Source organism: Phaenicophaeus curvirostris, chromosome 1, assembly GCF_032191515.1.
Source record: "Phaenicophaeus curvirostris isolate KB17595 chromosome 1, BPBGC_Pcur_1.0, whole genome shotgun sequence".
NCBI lineage: Eukaryota > Metazoa > Chordata > Aves > Cuculiformes > Cuculidae > Phaenicophaeus > Phaenicophaeus curvirostris.
Genome location: NC_091392.1, coordinates 145,901,743 through 145,919,413, shown reverse-complemented (window position 1 = coordinate 145,919,413; position 17,671 = coordinate 145,901,743). Strand labels below are relative to the sequence as shown.

The 17,671-nt window shown below is 43.5% G+C and overlaps 1 protein-coding gene across 1 annotated transcript in view; it reads right to left on the bottom strand.

Moving 5' to 3' along the window:
* The window catches only part of RASA3 (RAS p21 protein activator 3), a 270,506-nt gene that overhangs the window by 168,032 nt on the left and 84,803 nt on the right, over nt 1-17,671 (bottom strand). The window lies entirely within an intron of this gene.

Sequence of the window (17,671 nt, the reverse complement as noted above, 5' to 3'; positions counted from 1 at the left end):
TTTCAGGGGGGAAAATAATCTTGGATTTGGAAGTTATATTAGGTGCCCTGATAAATTATCCTCTTTTCAAAGGCACACAGCATTTTCAGAGAGAAAGCTAACCAAAAAATAAAGAATTAAACTTTCCTTTGTTGGCTGCCTAAATATCTAAATATATGTCTGTATCTTAATTAGATAATCAAATTTGAATTGTTTGTCTCAATTTAAAAAATGTTTTTCATCTGACCACACTTGTAATGGCAAACAGCTCAAGCCACTAAAAATCAAAGACTAGGCTGATTGCGTCAGGTTAAAGCATGCAAAGGACTTGAAGGACTTGACTTTACAAGTCCTTCATATACAAAACATCCACTGCCCACTGGATCAGGGCCTTACGTGGAGATCTGAGTCCTTCCTAGGTCTTTCAGCACTTTTTTTGATGGTGGAAGAGCTAGATTGCCATCTGGCTTGGGCTTGCAGCAGCTGCACAAAGTAAATCAAGCAAACATGTTGACACAGGGGTAATTAACAATTAGAGGGGGCAAGTACTGCATATCAATTTATCTAAACAAAAGCTTGCAAGGAATCCACGCCTCTGAGTACATCTCATGTCTCACCTTTTCAGATCTAGAATTTATTCTTCAACCTTTGGGGGGTTGGAGAAGGCTTCATCAAAATCACTGCTCCCAAGCGTATTTTGGGTTAAACATTTAAAATGAAACCTTTTCCCTTAAAGCATGTGTGGTCCAGTCAACGTGTGTGTGTGTGTGTGTGTGCGTGTGTGTGTGTGTGCGCGTGTGTGTGTGTTTTTATTTACTCATACATATATCACTAAAAAAGCTCTTTTTATAAATTCAATAAACACTTGGCTTTTCTAGCTTACTTGAATCTACTAGTACTTTTAAAGCTGCCTACCCAATAAGCATTCAGTTTAATTTAAAATACAAATTGGCTCAAGTATGCAACTGAAGAAATAAACTTATTTTCACAGAAGAAAGCAATGAACAGTTCACAAGTTAGAAAAGCTGTTTTAATAGCCTTAGAAAGGCTGGGGAATTACTAAGTGTATTCATATTGTTCATAAAAGTACAAAAGTTGTTGGGATCTTTGTAGACCTTTCTACACGTCTCTTGGAACATGTGTCGAGTAAATCTTTTGAACAGTGGAGGAAAAGACAGTTTTCTCTTTACATCGCAGAAGTAAGTTCTTTCTCAGCTCCATATGAGGAGCTTTTATCCCACAGAAGTGAAATCCATAGCTCTTTCAAAGATCAGCTACTTGCAATTTGCTTGCAGAGACCAACCACGTTAACTTGACTGTAGCAATCATGAAGTTCTAGAAAGTGCATTTTAAATCCTCAGTTTCTACAGAGGCCAAACAATTCAACTTAGTTGAGTCCGATTAAGACCCAGACACCAGACTGAGTTAATTCAGAAGAGAGCACTGGTTGTCTAGATTTGAGAGATCTGACAGGAGGATAAAGAGTGAGTGGTTTGGGGTTTAGACAGAACTACCAACTCAAATCCTTTCATATCTCACCCTGCTGTTTTGAGGATTCAACTACCACAAGTACACAGGTGCAGTGACTGCTACCTGTAATTCTTGTGCACAGCAACCCTGCTCTTATGTGCCCAATGAAACCATTACTGGAACCCGTGTTGTTTAACATCTTTGTCACAGACATTGGCAGTGGAATTGAGTGCACCCTTAGCAGGTTTGGCAATGATTCCAAACGCTCTGGTGTGGTTGACACACTGGAAAGAAAAAAAAACCTTCAGAGGGACATTGACAGGTTTGAGAGGTTAGCCTGTGCAAACCTGATTAAGTTCAACGAGGCCAAGTGCAAGGTCCTGCACCTAGGTTGGGGCTATCCCAAGAACAATTACAGGCTGGGCAGAGGATAGTTTGAAAGTAGCCCTGAAGAAAAGGAATTAAGAGTACTGGTGGATGAGAAGCTCAACATGAGACAGCAATGTGTGTCTGCAGCCCAGAAAGCCAACTGTATCCTGGGCTGCATCAAAAAAAAGTGTGACCAGTGGGTCAAGGGAGGTGATTCTGCCCCTGTACTCTGCTCTTGTGAGACTTCACCTGGAGTACTGCGTTCAGTTCTGGAGTCCTCAGCACAGGAGGGACATGGATCTATCAGAGTGAGTCCAGAGGAGGCCATGAAGATGATCAGAGGGCTAGAGAACATCCCACGCGAGGACAGGATGAGAGTGTTGTTCAGCCTGGAGAAGAGAAGGCTCCAGGGAGACCTTATAGCAGCCTTCCAGTACCTAAAGGGGGCCTACAAGAAAGATGGAGAGGGGTTTTTTATCAGGTAGTGCACTGATAGGATGAGAGGGAACAGTTTTAAGCTGAAAGAGTGGTGATTCGAATTAAATATTAGGAAGATTTTTTTTTTTTACTGTGAGGGTGGTGAGGCACTGGAACAGGTTGCCCAGAGAAATCATGGATGCCCCCTTCCTGGAATTGATCAAGGCCAGGCTGGATGGGGCTTTGAGCAGCCTGATCTAGTGGGAGGTGTCCCTGCCCAGGGCAGGAGGGTTGGAACTAGATGATCTTTAAAGCCCCTTCCAACCCAAACCATTCTGTGATTCTAGGAACATCAGACTCTCTTCACCCGTGGCAACTGATATATTTTGGACGCTCAGACTTACTGTGCTTGCTCGGAGCAAATAAATGTTCTTGAGCAGTAAGTCTGGAATACCCTGAACATGCATGAGGCCAAATGCCCATCCGCAATCAACATCACAAGTGCAGTAAGTCTCAGAAGTTCCTACTGCACTGTTGAACAGAAACATAAGCAAGCATGGAAGCTGGGTATGCATCCTGGGTGCCCAAATAATTTATGTTGCCTGTAGAAAATGCTGCCAGAGGTGCTGTGGGTCAGGAACTCCCTCCTAACAATGAACATCAGAAAACAGAACATCTCTGAGCAGGTCCTGCTTCACAGACCTTTGGGTCTGTCATTTCCCCACTCCTGATCTGGGCTGTGAAAGTGGGCAAACACATTCGCCGGCCGACTCCGGAAACAAGACAGACAAAGCTGTCCTGGCAAAGAAGGACCTGGGGGTGCTGCTTGACAGACAGCTGAATATGAGCCAGCAGTGTGCCCAAGTGGCCAAAAAGGCCAATGGCATCTTGGTCTATATCAGAAATAGCATGGCCAGCAGGACGAGCGAAGCGATTGTGTCCCTGTACTCGGCATCGGTGATGCTGCACCTCAAATACTGTGTTCAGTTTTTGGCCCCTCACTACAAGGACACTGAGGTCCTGGAGCATGTCCAGAGAAGAATGATGAAACTGGTGAAGGAACTTCACAAGTGTTATGAGAAGAGTAAGCTGAGGGAAATGGGGTTGTTTAGCCTGGAGAAGAGGAAGCCGAGGGGAAACCTTATCACTGTCTAGAACTGCCTGAAGGGAGGTTGTAGTGAGGTGTGTTGGCCTCTTCTCGCAAGTGATATGCGATAGGACAAGAGGGAATGGCCTCAAGTTGCACCAGGGCAGGTTCAGACTAAACATCAGGAAAAATTTCTTCACTGAAAGGGTTGCCAAGGCACTGCGCAGGGAGGTGATTGAGTCTCCATCCCTGGAGCGATTTAAAAGGCAGGCAGATGAAATCCTGAGGAATACAGTTTAGTAGTGGACAGGTATGGTTGGACTTGATGATCTCAAAGGTCTTTTCTAAACAAGCAATTCTATGATTCTATGAAAGGAAAACTCTCAGTATCCTAGATGGAACTGTGTGCTGCCCAGGGTTGAGTGAGGCAACCAGGCAGGGGCCAGGAGGACCTAAGACAACAGCTTTATTAACACTTCACAAGGCACCACAGCCAACAAAAGCCCAACAAACACAACAATCACCCTCAAATGACTCAAAGAGGCAACTTCACCAGCCTCTATTCCTTTTCTTCAAGGAAAATATATAAAAGAAAGGAGAGAGTAGGAAGAGGATAGGAAAAGTCAGATTTTTTTCACCTCCCTTGGAGACTGCAAAGTCTGTATCCGTAGATATCCATAGACAGGGTCAGTGGGTAGACTTTGTGCCCTGTGCCAGCCTGTCTTCTATACCTTCCCAGCTTCCCAGGTTCTGCCCCCATCCCACTCCTGGAGCGGTGACTAACAAGGGACCTGAACACACACTGTGAGTTGTTCTGGAACATTCCCTGAGTGCTCGCTCTCTCATAGCCCTGGGTAGAGGACATCTTGGATGGGTTGGTGGCCCTGTGCGTGCCCAGTCTCCACTTTGTGCCCACCGAGCTTCCCCTCCCCTGGCTTATGCAAGCCCCTTTGATCGCTCAGACCCCACTGCTGTTCCCAAGTCACTGCAGAGGGATGGTACTCGGACCTGCACCAACGGAGAGTTGTTGTTGGGAGGCACCAAACCACAGTGTTGTTTCAGGCACCTGGTGCTCTCAAGCACAGTTTCTCATCACTCCACTCAGCAACCAATAACTGTGGCCACTGCAGTTGTCTGAGACAAAAGTCCTAGCCAGAGCAGGCTCTGACAGGGTCTGGTTGTGGTAATTCCAATGCAGGACAGAGTTACTTACAGTTTACCACATAGAATCACATCACATAGAATTGTTTAGGTTGGAAAAGAGCTTTAAGATCACCGAGTGCAACTGTTTATTATCAGGACAATCTGTCAGTAGGAGATTCTTAAGCCTTGAGCTCAAGCTGATGCCATCTTCAGGAGTATTTTGTTAAAAGGGATGAGCAATATTCTGTTATTTAGGCATCCTGAGCCACACGCACTCCTAAGGAAAGTGGACTGGATACTGGCTTAAAACCCAGTCTCTTTCCCTGAAAGCTAGCATTCTCTGTCCAAGGTCAGTGAATATAAGATTTATGCTCATAATTATTTTCCTTTGAGAACCAGAAGAGTGCATTGTGCAAGCATAACTCCTAACAGAGCTATTTCAGAATTATGATGCAAGCCACATAAAGCTCAGCGAGATCCCCTTTTTCTAAGCCTCAGTCTTTTCCTTCCAGCTGCTGCCAGGTAGGAGGAGTGGAAACAGAACAGCATGCAGAAACTGGCTTTGTGGCAGCTGGGAGCGTTCCTTCTCTAGGGTAATTTCTTACTGGCTATTTGCAAGCACAATTCAATACTACGCATCAACTGAAAAATTCAGCATAGAATCATAGAATGCTTTAGGCGGAAAGGGACCTTTACAGGTCACCCAGTCAGAAAGTTGGTGATGAAAAACAGAACCTGGGACCTCTCTGCAAATTGCTCTTCAGCTGCACAGGCCCTCCCTCCAGCCATAACCTTCTGGATCTATGAGATCTCCAAGCAGGTTTTGATCGAGGTCCAGGTAAATATGAAGATTTGTACATGCTGTGAAGTCAGTTGAATGGTGTCTAATCAAGAAGTCAACAGGTGCTGGCTTTGCCAGAACCAATAGGAGGCATAACGCATGCCAAAGGTGAGTCAGTTAGCAAAAAATCATAACATATACAACCATAACACATGCTGAGGCTGGTTGGCTCTGCTGCCAAGAGAGTGCATTGATCTAGAGGCTAGAAAATCAAGCCAGCAGCTAGAAAAAAAAGCACCTCTTAGAGAAGACTTGTGCCAAACCAACAGAAATGCCACTTACATTCTTATAGCTAGCATCCAAATAACTGATTGCATTTCATCACGAAGAAACATGTTGTTATTGCCCAAGGCAAGCATAGAGTCTAGTAAGGAACAAAATAGGAACAGATGAAATATTAGGCTCGAACTTGACAAGTAACATTCCAGTTCCTGCCATACCTTTTGGGTGAGGTGTGTATTAAGAAGGTAGATAATTCTATGGAATTTGTTACTTTTCTGTGAAATTTATCTAACTGTAGCAAAGTAGAACCCAGAAGGTCAGAACAGGATTTATCACTCTGGCCTTTGAAGGGCAGGTAGGGTAGTGCAGGTTAATACACTGAGGAATGCAGCTCAGAGTCTCTATTTATTTGGTAGAGAGGGATGAGCAGTTATGTATACCCACATGTATGTCTCCTTGCAAGTATTGGGAACTAGGATAAATTGAGAAATATCACAGGCAGAAATGAAATGAAGCAATTTTAAAAGCGTGTCAACACAATACTCATGAGACCTGCTTTGAAAGAATATGTTGTACAAGAACATGGTACACATTATTAGCCTAGGAAGAAATTCATCTGCGGTACAAGCTATTCTGTTATCAATATGAGTAGTGAAGTATGCTGACATTTTATTCACCAGCTCATAGACTGATTCTAATAGAACAACCTAAATCATTCCTCTAGTAAAGGCATTCAGTCGTCACAGCTACAATAATGTTACTTCTCTGTTTTCTAAAAGCAGTGAAAAAGTATCCTCAGCTTCTGTGAGAACAGTGAATTAAATTGCTAAGGGATTACAGACCTGCAGCATTTCTAGGACCAAATTCATCACACATAACCTTCATTCACTCTATAAGGCCCCTGGGCAACACTTCCATCTCCTTCCTGTCTGTGGTGAGAGCTCAGTGTATTTCCCCCTCCTTCTTGTTATATTTGTTTCTCTCAACAGTGTTGTTTCTTTCCTGCCTGAAGATAACTCATTCACCATGTTATAACAATAAAACTCTGTGCACAGATGAGTTAAGGGTCCTGTAAACCAACCGTCAAGACCAGATTTTTCCTCTGCAGACATTTGTCAAAACGTTTGAAGCTGTGATTGCCTGTCTCCCATTTCCAGTCTCTAATGCCCAGACCATTACAGTTCTGCCCACTGATGCCTAAAACATTCCCTAAAATATTTGCATTGATTGGCCATAGCTTTTAAAGGCTAATACATCCAAGCTGTCAGACAGATGATAATTACTGTGTGGCCTCACAACCTTGACCAGCAACCAAAATATACTTTGCCACAGTTTCATTTTTCCTCACAGCAGCAGTCAGAGATTGCACGCACTTCGGGGAAGGGCTCCTTTCCCCCTCTGTATTTAATAAATTTTCAGTTTGAAGATTTCTAAAATCAGAAAAAAACTCAGTCAGCTGTTTAGCACTTAAGGTTGTAAAATGCCAGGTTCACTTGAAGCTGCCCATATCAGCAGTCACACACAATGCTATTCTTTTATACTTCTCAGTGCTGAACAGGAATGGAACAGACAGCAGGGAAATACTGCTTAGGAGACACTTGCCTGACACACGCAGCGAGCACACTGCATTTTGTAAGCAGACTTGTGAAGTCTCATGCATAAAAATCAGACATCTGACCTCTCTTTCAATTTATCACAGCAACTCACCTTCTCCAGACCAGTGGTCCTGAAGCAGAAGAGAGGTGGTTGCACTGTAAAACAGCAAAGGCTGTGCCTCCCACTAGGTCTCCTCCCTCCCTTCCCTCCAATACACAAGCGAAAAGGACCCATACTGGAAGAGACACTTTCTAGGGTTGCAGTTCTCCCCCACAGTACATCTTGATCCTTTAATGTGATATTGCTGAGGAAAAACATGCAACATGAAGAGGTGTGCCCTCACAGCCTGCAGCTGCACTGCTCAGCCATTCACAAGTCTATGAAGCCAGAAGGGATTCACCCAAGGGTATTAATGGAGCTGGCAGAGGTGCTCACCAAAGCCCTTTCCATCGTCTTCCATCAGCCCTGGCTGACTGGGGAAGTTCCACTGGACTGGAGGCTGGTTAATGTTACACCAATTTACTAGAAGGGTTGGAGGGAGGATCCAGGGAACTACGTCCTGTCAGTCTGACCTCAGTGCCGGGGAAAGTCATGGAACGGGTGATCTTGAGTGCTATCATGAAGCACATGCAAGAGAACCAGGTGATCAGGCTTACTCAACACGGGTTCATGAAAGGCAGGTCTTGCCAAACTAACCTGATAGCCTTCTATGACAAGGTTACTCGCTTAACGGATAAGGAAAAGGCCATGGGTGTAGTATTCTTGGACTTGAGTAAAGCCTTTGACTCAATTTCTCTTAGTATTCTGCTTGAGAAACTGGCTGCCACTGGCCTGGTCAGGTGCACCCTCTGCTGGGTTAAAAACCTGCTGGATGGCCGGGCCCAAAGAGTTGTGGTAAATGGGGTTAAATCCAGCTGGAGACCAGTCACAGGTGGTGTTCCGCAGTGCTCAGTCCTGTTCCGTATCTTTATTGATGATATGGGTGAGGGCATTGAGTTCACCCTTAGCAAGTTCACAGATGACATTAAGCCAAGAGGAAGTGTCAATCTGTTGGAGGGTAGGGAGGTTCTGCAAGGGGATCTGGACTGGCTGGATTGATAGGCTGAGGCCAATGGGATGAGGTTTAGCAAGGCTAACTGTGGAGTCCTGCACTTCAGCCACAACAACCTGATGTAGTGCTACAGGCTTAGGGAAGAGTGCATATCTTCACATATTTATTAGACCTACAGTGGAAAATAAACCACAAGTGCCATCCTGCTTTAAAACAAAGAACAACCAGAGAAAGAAAAGAGCCTTCTCTTCTCCAGGCTGAACAACCCCATCTCTCTCAGCCTGCCCTTGGAAAGTAATAGAAGATGCATAAGATTCCTGGGAAAGTTTATCCATGTGCATGTCACTGGGAAATCCATCCTGCCCCCAGCTCTTGTCTCATTGCACAGGATCGATGGGGATCGCTCCCTTGTGTTGCCCAGCCCTGATGAAGGATGCTCCCTTCCTAAAGCTCCAAAACAGGTCTTAGAGAGTTGGGGCACAACAACCCTGTGCAGTGCTACAGACTAGGAGGAGTCTGGCTAGAAAGCTGCCTGGAGGAGAAGGACCTGGGGGTGTTGGTTGACAGTGACTGAACATGAGCCAGCAGTGTGCCCAGGTGGCCAAGAAGGTCAGTGGCATCTTGGTCTGTATCAGAAACAGGCCAGCAGGTCCAGGGAGGTTATTCTGCCCCTGTACTTGGCATTGATGATGCTGCATCTCAAATCCTATGTTCAGTTCTGGGACCCTCACCACAAGAAATACACTGAGCTCCTGGATCATGACCAGAGAAGAGCAACGAAGGTGGTGAAGTGGCTGGAGAACAAGTGTTATGAGAGGCAGCTGAGGGAACTGGCATTATTTAGCCTGGAGAAGAGGAGGCTGAGGAGCGATGTTATCACTGTCTACAATTACCCAAAAGGAGGTTGTAGCAAAGTGGGTGTTGGCCTTTTCTCCCAGGTAACAAGTGATAGAATGAGAGCAAAAGGCCTCAAGTTGCACCAGGGCAGGTATCAGGAAAAATTTATTCACTTAAAGGGCACTGGAAGAGGCAGCCCAGTGAGGTGGTTGAGTCTCCATCCCTGGAGGGATTTAAAAGATGGGTAGATGAGGTGCTCAGGGATATGGTTTAGTAGTGGACAGGTACAGTTGGACTCCATGATCTTGAAGGTCTTTTCCAACCAAGTGATTCTATGAGTCTATGATTCTGATGCAACTCTAATCTTTCATTAATCTATAAAAAACAAGAGTAAATTATTTCCAAACTTTCTTGTAGCCCCCTTCAGGTACTGGAATGTCACTATGAGGTCTCCTCAGATCTTTCTCTTCTACAGGCTGAACAACCCCATAAAAAATAAATAAGCAAATGGAAGAATGAAGAAATATTTAAAAAAAAATAAAGAAGAAGAAAATATCAAAAAAGACCTATTCTACCATTCGTCAGTTACATAGCAATTCGGCTATGAAACTTTTCAAAAAAATCACTACTGAATGCATACCTTCACATATTTGTTAGAACTACAGTGGAAAATAAACTACAAATGCCATCCTGCTTTAAAACAAAGAACAACCACAAAAAAAGAAAAGAAAAAAGAGAGAATACGCTTATGAAAAAGTGCTCTAACTCTGTAGGTAACTATTGAAAGTTCAAAATGCCTCTTAATCTCCCAGTGTCGTTTTCGACTTAGACTAAGGACCTATAGGTTTTCAGTTTTCCAAAAGGCAGCAGAAATTCACACACAGAAACTCATCAGCTGATTCGAGACTTGTACAAACACTAGAGGGCAGGCGAGCTGCTTTTAAATCAAAGTCTTGCGATTTCAACAGTTCCCGTTTCATAAGGCAACGAAATGAAAATGTTTCTGTTCTTATAGACTACTTACGCCTGCTAGAAGTATCATGATTTTTTTTATTCCCTCGTATTAGCACAAATAAAGCAGCACAAAATATATTTTCGCTAATACTCTTTATTTTTAAACATAAGCCAGCATCCCTCCAGCCATCTATTTCACTTACTTAATCTATACTGACAGATTCAGTTAATGTTTTGTTAGGCTTCCTGAAAATGAATTTCATATATTGTTTTATATATATAATGGTCTATTGTAAAGAGTTCTTGAGATTCACTGGGATTCCTTCCCCATCCACGTGCTGAGGACCAGCAGTTTCTGCTCTCACAACTGATTTCCCTCATACAGATAGTCAAGACAAACAGCTTATCCTGGGTCAAAAGTATCTCTGGCTGTTGTATAAGGAAGATGTGATCCTATTCAGCCTCAGAATGGCTGAAGTTGGCAGGCATCTCTGGAGGTCATTTGGTCCAACCCACCTGCTCAAACAGGGTCACTAAGAGCTGGTTGCCCAGGGCCAAGTTGAAACAGCTTTTGAACAGCTCCAAGGAGGGAGATTGTACAACCTCTCTGGGCAGCCTGTGCCAGTGCTCAGTCCCTCCCACTGTGAAGAAAAGTGTTTCCTGATGTTCAGACGGACTTTCCTATGTTGCATGTTGTGACCATTGTCTCTAGCCCTGCCACTGGGCACCAGTGATGACAATATTTATTTATTGATAAGATGCAGCAATGTGCATAACTAATTGTTACATCAGAGCATTTTTAAATCTGCAAGTTGGCACTAAAACAAAGAAAACAAAACAAGTTTGGAACTTCAGGTTAGGAATTTCTACAGTAGCTAACACTGTCTCAAAATGGGAGCGTATAGGGCCTCCCTTCCCCAAACAAATCACAGTCTCAATAGTCAGTCACAAGAAAAACCATTCTCAGTTCTCACTCCTCCACAACACAAGTGTCTAGGGATGCAAAATGAACAGGGGATTCACATCATGAGCACAAATCTGTCAAAATGCAAATGTGATTATGCAAAATGCCAAAAGAACCTGCAAGAACAGTCGTTGTGATCTATCTAGTATTTAGAGAATGTGAGTTTTTGTCTACTTGTTGTGGTAATGTTTTCTATTTTTTTTCTTTTTTTCTGCTAAAAAGATTTCATTAAATTGTGAAGTGCTTCTCCGACACACATGCAAGGCTCAGTATAAGGACTGCAAAGTCATTAAAGCTACTTTTAATTTTGGAAGCTAAATAAATAAAAACTAGTCCTGGTAAGAGATTCAAGAATTAAGTTTAGCATCTCAGTAGAGTTGATGATTTGGCAAAAACACTCCTTTTGTCCTCTGAAACAAAATTCTCATTCATTTCAGCAGAACCACTAAGCCATACAAGAAAACAGAATCTGCGTATACTGTTGTCATAACGTCTTTTAAAACATATGAGCAACTGCAATGATAGGATCTAAAAGACAACATTCAGAGGGTTACAATAGTGACAACAATAAACACAGGGGAAAAAAAAACCACAAAAAAACTCTCATTCCAAAGGTGCTGCAAAACTGCTTTTCAAGGAAATCAAAAGTTTAAGTATACATACCTAAATTAATTTTAGCTATTTTCTGTTTCACGTGTGTTGCATCTCATGCAGCCATTGATTCTATTTCTTTATGGAGCTGAAGGTTATAAGTGCTGAGGTATAACATCTTGGTGTAAGAATGCTGATCCCATATGATAAAGCAACCTGAGAAAAGTACAAGTTGTTCTCTGTCTATAGTTGTTCCGAACGTTGCACCTTAGTAACAGAATAGAAGTCCATATTTAAAATCATAGAATCATTAAGGTAGGAAAGGACCCCTGAGACCATCCAGTCCAATCATCAGCCCACCACCACCATGCCAATTAAAACATGTCCTGAAGTGCAATATCTACATGCTTTTTGAACACCACCAGGGATAGTGACTCCACCACTGTCCTGTGCAGCCTGCTCTAGTGCCTCAGCACTCTTTCAGTAAAGGTTTTTTTCCTAATACCCAATTTAAACCTCCTCTGGTGCAACTTGAGGCCATTTTGTCTCCTCCTGTTGCTTGTCACTTGAGAGAAGAGACCAATCCCCACCTCACTACAGCCTCCTTTCTTCAGGTAGTTGTAGACAGTGATAAGGTCTCCCTTCAGCCTCCTCTTCTCCAGACTAAACAGCCTCAGTTCCCTCAACTGCTCCTCGTAAGACTTGTTCTCCAGCCTCTTCACTAGTTTCATTGCCCTTCTCTGGACACGCTCCAGCAACTCAATGTCACGGTATTTGAGGTGCAGCCTCACCAGTGCTGAGCACAGGGGAGCAATCACTTCCCTACTCCTGTCGGCCACGCCATTTCTGATAGAAGTCAGAATTCTGTTGGCCTTTGTGGCCACCTGGGCTCATGCTGACCAGCATCCCAAGGTCCTTTTCTGACGACAGTTTTCCAGCCATTCTTCCCCAAGCCTGTAGCATTGCATGGGGTTGTTGTGACTGAAGTGAAGGATCTGGCATTTGGCCTTGTCGAACCTTTTAGAAATTACCTCAGTCTATTGATCCAGTCTTTCCAGACCCCTGTGTAAAGCCATTCTGTAAGAAGAAATGGCAACAAATTGGATTTCATGTAAGCTAACTAGAAAACACATCATGGATATACTTGTCCATGCTGGTGATGAACTGCAACAGAGAGCAAATCTCTTCACAGTTTAGGGAGACAAGTAACAAGCTGTACAGTTGCTTTAGCTACAGTCTATGCAAGACATGCTAAGCCTCCCAGTCAATAGATAATGTTTTCACATTACTCAGTACTTCCCTGTCCCATAGTCTGCAGAGCACACTCTTAGCAAAGCAGACACATTCATATAATGCAAAGCAGGCACATTTCAAGTAACATCAATATTTTCACTTCAAATTAAATGTCAGATTGATCCAAACTATGCCCCAAGCCCCATAGTTCTTAAAATATCGGAGGATGTGTATGTTGCATTACTTACAGTTTGCAAGCCTGTTCTGGTCTCCTTTCTCGCTTCTCTCTGCATCCAGCCATCTGACTGCTTTCTGCTCCCATACCTGTGCTGTGTCAAACAGTAAGAAGGGCATGGCTTAGTGGTAATAGGAATGGTTGGACTGGATGACTCTGTGGGTCTTCTCCAACCTAGTGATTCTGTGATTCCGTAAAAATCAAAATAAGACCCTTTTCCATCTCTCTACCCCAAAGCTTAGCCATGTTGTAGAAAGCAGAGAGGAGTCACACCATGAGAGCAATTCAGGTATTCTGCCATTTGAAATGTGGGGATTGCAAAGGGTTGCACCCTAGCAGGTCTGTCGTTGTTATACTCCAGGTTGGAAACAGTAGTCCACATGAGTTTGGGGTTGCAGACACCACAGAAGGAAAAGCTTCAAAGCAAGGGAGCAGAGGGCCACTCTCATTTTCCACTTATCTGGACAAAACAGCTGAGTTAGGGACTGTCTCTGAAACCTTCCCAGAAAGATCAACATCTGTTGCCAGGGCATTTCAGTGAACCTCTCCCAACCCAACACACGCCTCTGTTTTGGAGGCCTTACTTCAGTTACAATACTCAACCTAAAAACAAGGATGCTTTTCCAGTTTCAAAGGAATGTTTTATTAAGTGAATATACCCGCTTTAACTGGATCAGGTTTACATGCACAAGCATCAAACTGACTCAGAAACAGAAATTTAAAAGTAGTAGCAGGAAGCTATGAGCTTTGATGAACATAGGTATTTTTAGAACAAAAGAAAGAAGGTTCTCAATGCAGACGAAAAAAATAGAAATTTCCACAAAGTGAGAAAGTTTTAATATGACTGTGGAGCCTCCTTCTTCCTCTCAAGATTTAAGATACTAGAGTGCAGACTTGTAACGTGGTTTGTTTTAACTGGCTCTCCATACCCTCACAACTCTACTTATAAGTATTACTAGCAAAACAGCAGGTATAACAACACCACTTAAGCATTAGAGTAGTTGTGCTCATTACTAGTTTTGAATTTGCAAGATAAACTTATGTATTATTTGAAACTATTTAAAATAACATTTTCCCATTTTCCCACCTAAAATAACCTTGAAGCCTCAACTGCCAGTTCGCAAAGATCTGTACTTTTTATCAGCCCTATCCGTCTGCTTACGTGCCTACATCACTCCCAGTGAAAAAGCAAAACTTTGGAATCTGTCCGTGAGGATACTCTCTTTAAACAACCAGCTATCTCATGAGCGGTGATATCAGAGCAGCTTCCTATTGCAGAAAAGGGACTGGAGCCCACCTGAGCATAGCCCCTGGAGTAGCACTGCCATAGCCTTCCAGCATAGCTCAAGCAACGATTTCTCAGAGCTCTAGCCCGAGAAATAGTTTGCTCAGATGAGCTAGCTTGCCAGGAGAAGACAAGAAAGCAGCACATAATACACAGATGTTACAGAGCAACCTGAGGTGATGTACTCTGCTTTGACAATGTAATACCTAAATAGATTATAACAAAGTAGTAAGGTACTCTATGTGCACTTTCTCACCTTCATAGGGTGCTCCCTGGGCCTCTCCAAGATCCTGCACATCACAAGTCTTCTCTATGCTTCAGACCAGCTCCCTGTGACTATGGCTGATCTTAACCGTTACCCATCCCCAACAAGAGCATTTTTTTCTCTTCCAACCCCCACACTTCCTGTGCATCTTTTTTTTCTTCCCCAGCCAAGACTTTTATCTTAGCGTTTAGCAGCAACTTCTAATTATTTATATTTTATTTCATTTTTTTGTTCTGCATTTCATAATTTTGATGACTTGATCCTCTACTGAGATATTTAAATGAAAAGGGGGTAGATTCAGACTAAATAGAAGGAAGGCATTTTTTTTTTATGATGAGGGTGGCAAAACACTGAAACAGGTTGCCTGGAAAGGGTGGTAGATGCCTCATCCCTGGAAACAATCAGGCTCAGGTTGGATGGGGCTTGGAGCAACCTGATCAAGTTGAAGATGTTCCTGCTCATTGCAAGAAGGTTGAACTAGATGATTTTTAGAGGTTCTCTTCAACCCAAACCATTCAATGTTGTTCTCTCTGAGTTCCTGGAGTTTGCTGCCCTGACATCTCACACTGAATAGAAGCTACTGAGCATGAGTGGTGTTATTACAGCTCGTTTAATGGGGAAATGAGCCACTTATGAGCAAGCTGTGGGCTCCACCATTCTGCAGTTTCTAAATACCATCAAAATCTCACTCAAACATCTTTTATTGTACATAGAAAGATCCACAAACTGACAAACACATATGCTGTTAACTGTACTTATTTCGAAGAGATTTTAAACTGACAAATACAGTGAGTGTAGTGGTAGCACCCATACCAAGCCAAAGGTTTCACAGAGCTGAAGGCACAGAAGGTTGTTTGCAGCTTCTCTTCCACCACAATATGGTAAGGTGGCCATAGAAGCTATTCAGACACCTGGAGGTGTCTTCAGGAAAGATGAACGTGATGATAACACTCATTAGATAGGGCTTTTAGATCTGAAGAAACTACTAACAAAAGGATTTGTCCCTTCATTACATGAACTGATGGAAACACAAACAAGGATTTCTCTTTTTTAAAGATCTCACTTACCAAAATATGAAAAAGTAGCAGACCTACAAATGCAGTTGATTAAATAAAGTAAAATAAATCTATGTTTTCCTGCAGGGATAAAATGGGCTTCTGCCCTCTGCAGCACATAGACTGAACAACACCAGAAAAGGAACAGTCCTGAAGGGTAACACATTGCGAGGTGAAAATCCAGCCTACTTAATAACAGGTGGAAACCACTGAAGTCAAACAGTTTTACATCAAAGTGCAGCTACTGCAAACAGGTCAAGAGAGTCACATGGATCTTATTTTTCTCAAATAAGCATTTTCTTGGTTGCAAACAGCTATTGTCTTTGTGGCCTTCTCCACATTGTGACTCTGATACAGGTTGTCCCCCTCCATCAAAGCACACACAGATGATTGTGCTTCTTGTACCAGGCCCACCTGCTCTGAGATGTATTGAACAACATGTAAAATATTTCAAATGAGGCTTTTTAACTAATTAATTAACATTTTTCAGCAGTAAAGGCTGACTTTTTTTCAGCAGTGTCCTAGCGGATAATGATTCAGAGAATCAGAGAATTCAGAGAATAGAATCAGAGAATCAGAGAATAGAATAGTTTGGGTTGGAAGGGATATTAAAGATCATCCAGTTCCAACCCCCCTGCCATGGGCAGGGACACCTCCCACCAGACTGGGCTGCCCAAGGCTCCATCCAACCTGGCCTTGAACACCTCCAGGGATGGGGCAGCCACAGCTTCCCTGGGAAACCTGTGCCGGTGTCTCACCACCCTCACTGTGAAGAAATTTCTCCTAAATCTAAATCTGCCCCTTTCCAGTTTATACCCATTGCCCTTCGTCCTGCCACTACAAGCCTTTGTAAACAGTCCCCTCTCAGCTTTCCTGTAGCCCCTTCAGGTATTGGAAGGTTGCTATAAAGTCTCCTCAGAGCCTTCTTTTCTCCAGGATGAACAAGCCCAGAAATAAATAAATAAATGAGAGAATGAAAAAATATTTTTTTTAAAAAAGTCAGTAAAAGACTTTTTCTACCATGTATTTTACTTCATCACTTACATAGCAATTTGGATAAACAGAAGACTTAATGATATGAAACATTTCCCAGAAATCACTACTGAATGCATATCTTCACATATTTATTAGACCTACAGTGGAAAACAAACCACAAGTGCCATCCTGCTTTAAAACAAAGAACGACCAGAGAAAGAAAAGAGCCTTCTCTTCTCCAGGCTGAACAACCCCATCTCTCTCAGCCTGCCCTTGGAAAGTAATAGAAGATGCATAAGATTCCTGGGAAAGTTTATCCATGTGCATGTCACTGGGAAATCCATCCTGCCCCCAGCTCTTGTCTCATTGCACAGGATCGATGGGGATCGCTCCCTTGTGTTGCCCAGCCCTGATGAAGAATGCTCCCTTCCTAAAGCTCCAAAACAGGTCTTAGAGAGTTGGGGTACAACAACCCTGTGCAGTGCTACAGACTAGGAGAAGTCTGGCTAGAGAGCTGCCTGGAGGAGAAGGACCTGGGGGTGTTGGTTGACAACCGACCGAACATGAGCCAGCAGTGTGCCCAGGTGGCCAAGAAGGTCAGTGGCATTTTGGTCTGTATCAGAAACAGCATGGCCAGCAGGTCCAGGGAGGTTATTCTGCCCCTGTACTTGGCATTGATGATGCTGCATCTCAAATCCTATGTTCAGTTTTGGGCCCCTCACTACGAGAAGGATGTTGAGGCCCTGGAGCGAGTCCAGAGAAGAGCCACGAAGCTGGTGAAGGGGCTGGAGAACAGGCCTTATGAGGAGCGGCTGAGAGAGCTGGGGTTGTTTAGCCTGGAGAAGAGGAGGCTGAGGGGAGACCTCATTGCTCTCTACAACTACCTGAAAGGACGTTGTAGAGAGGAGGGTGCTGGCCTCTTGTCCCAAGTGACAGGGAACAAGACAAAGGGCAATGGCCTCAAGCTGCACCAGGGGAGGTTCAGACTAGATATCAGAAAGACATTTTTCATGGAAAGGGTGATTGGGCACTGGCAGAGGCTGCCCAGGGAGGTGGTTGAGTTCCCATCCCTGGAGGTGTTTAAAAGATGGGTGGATGAGGT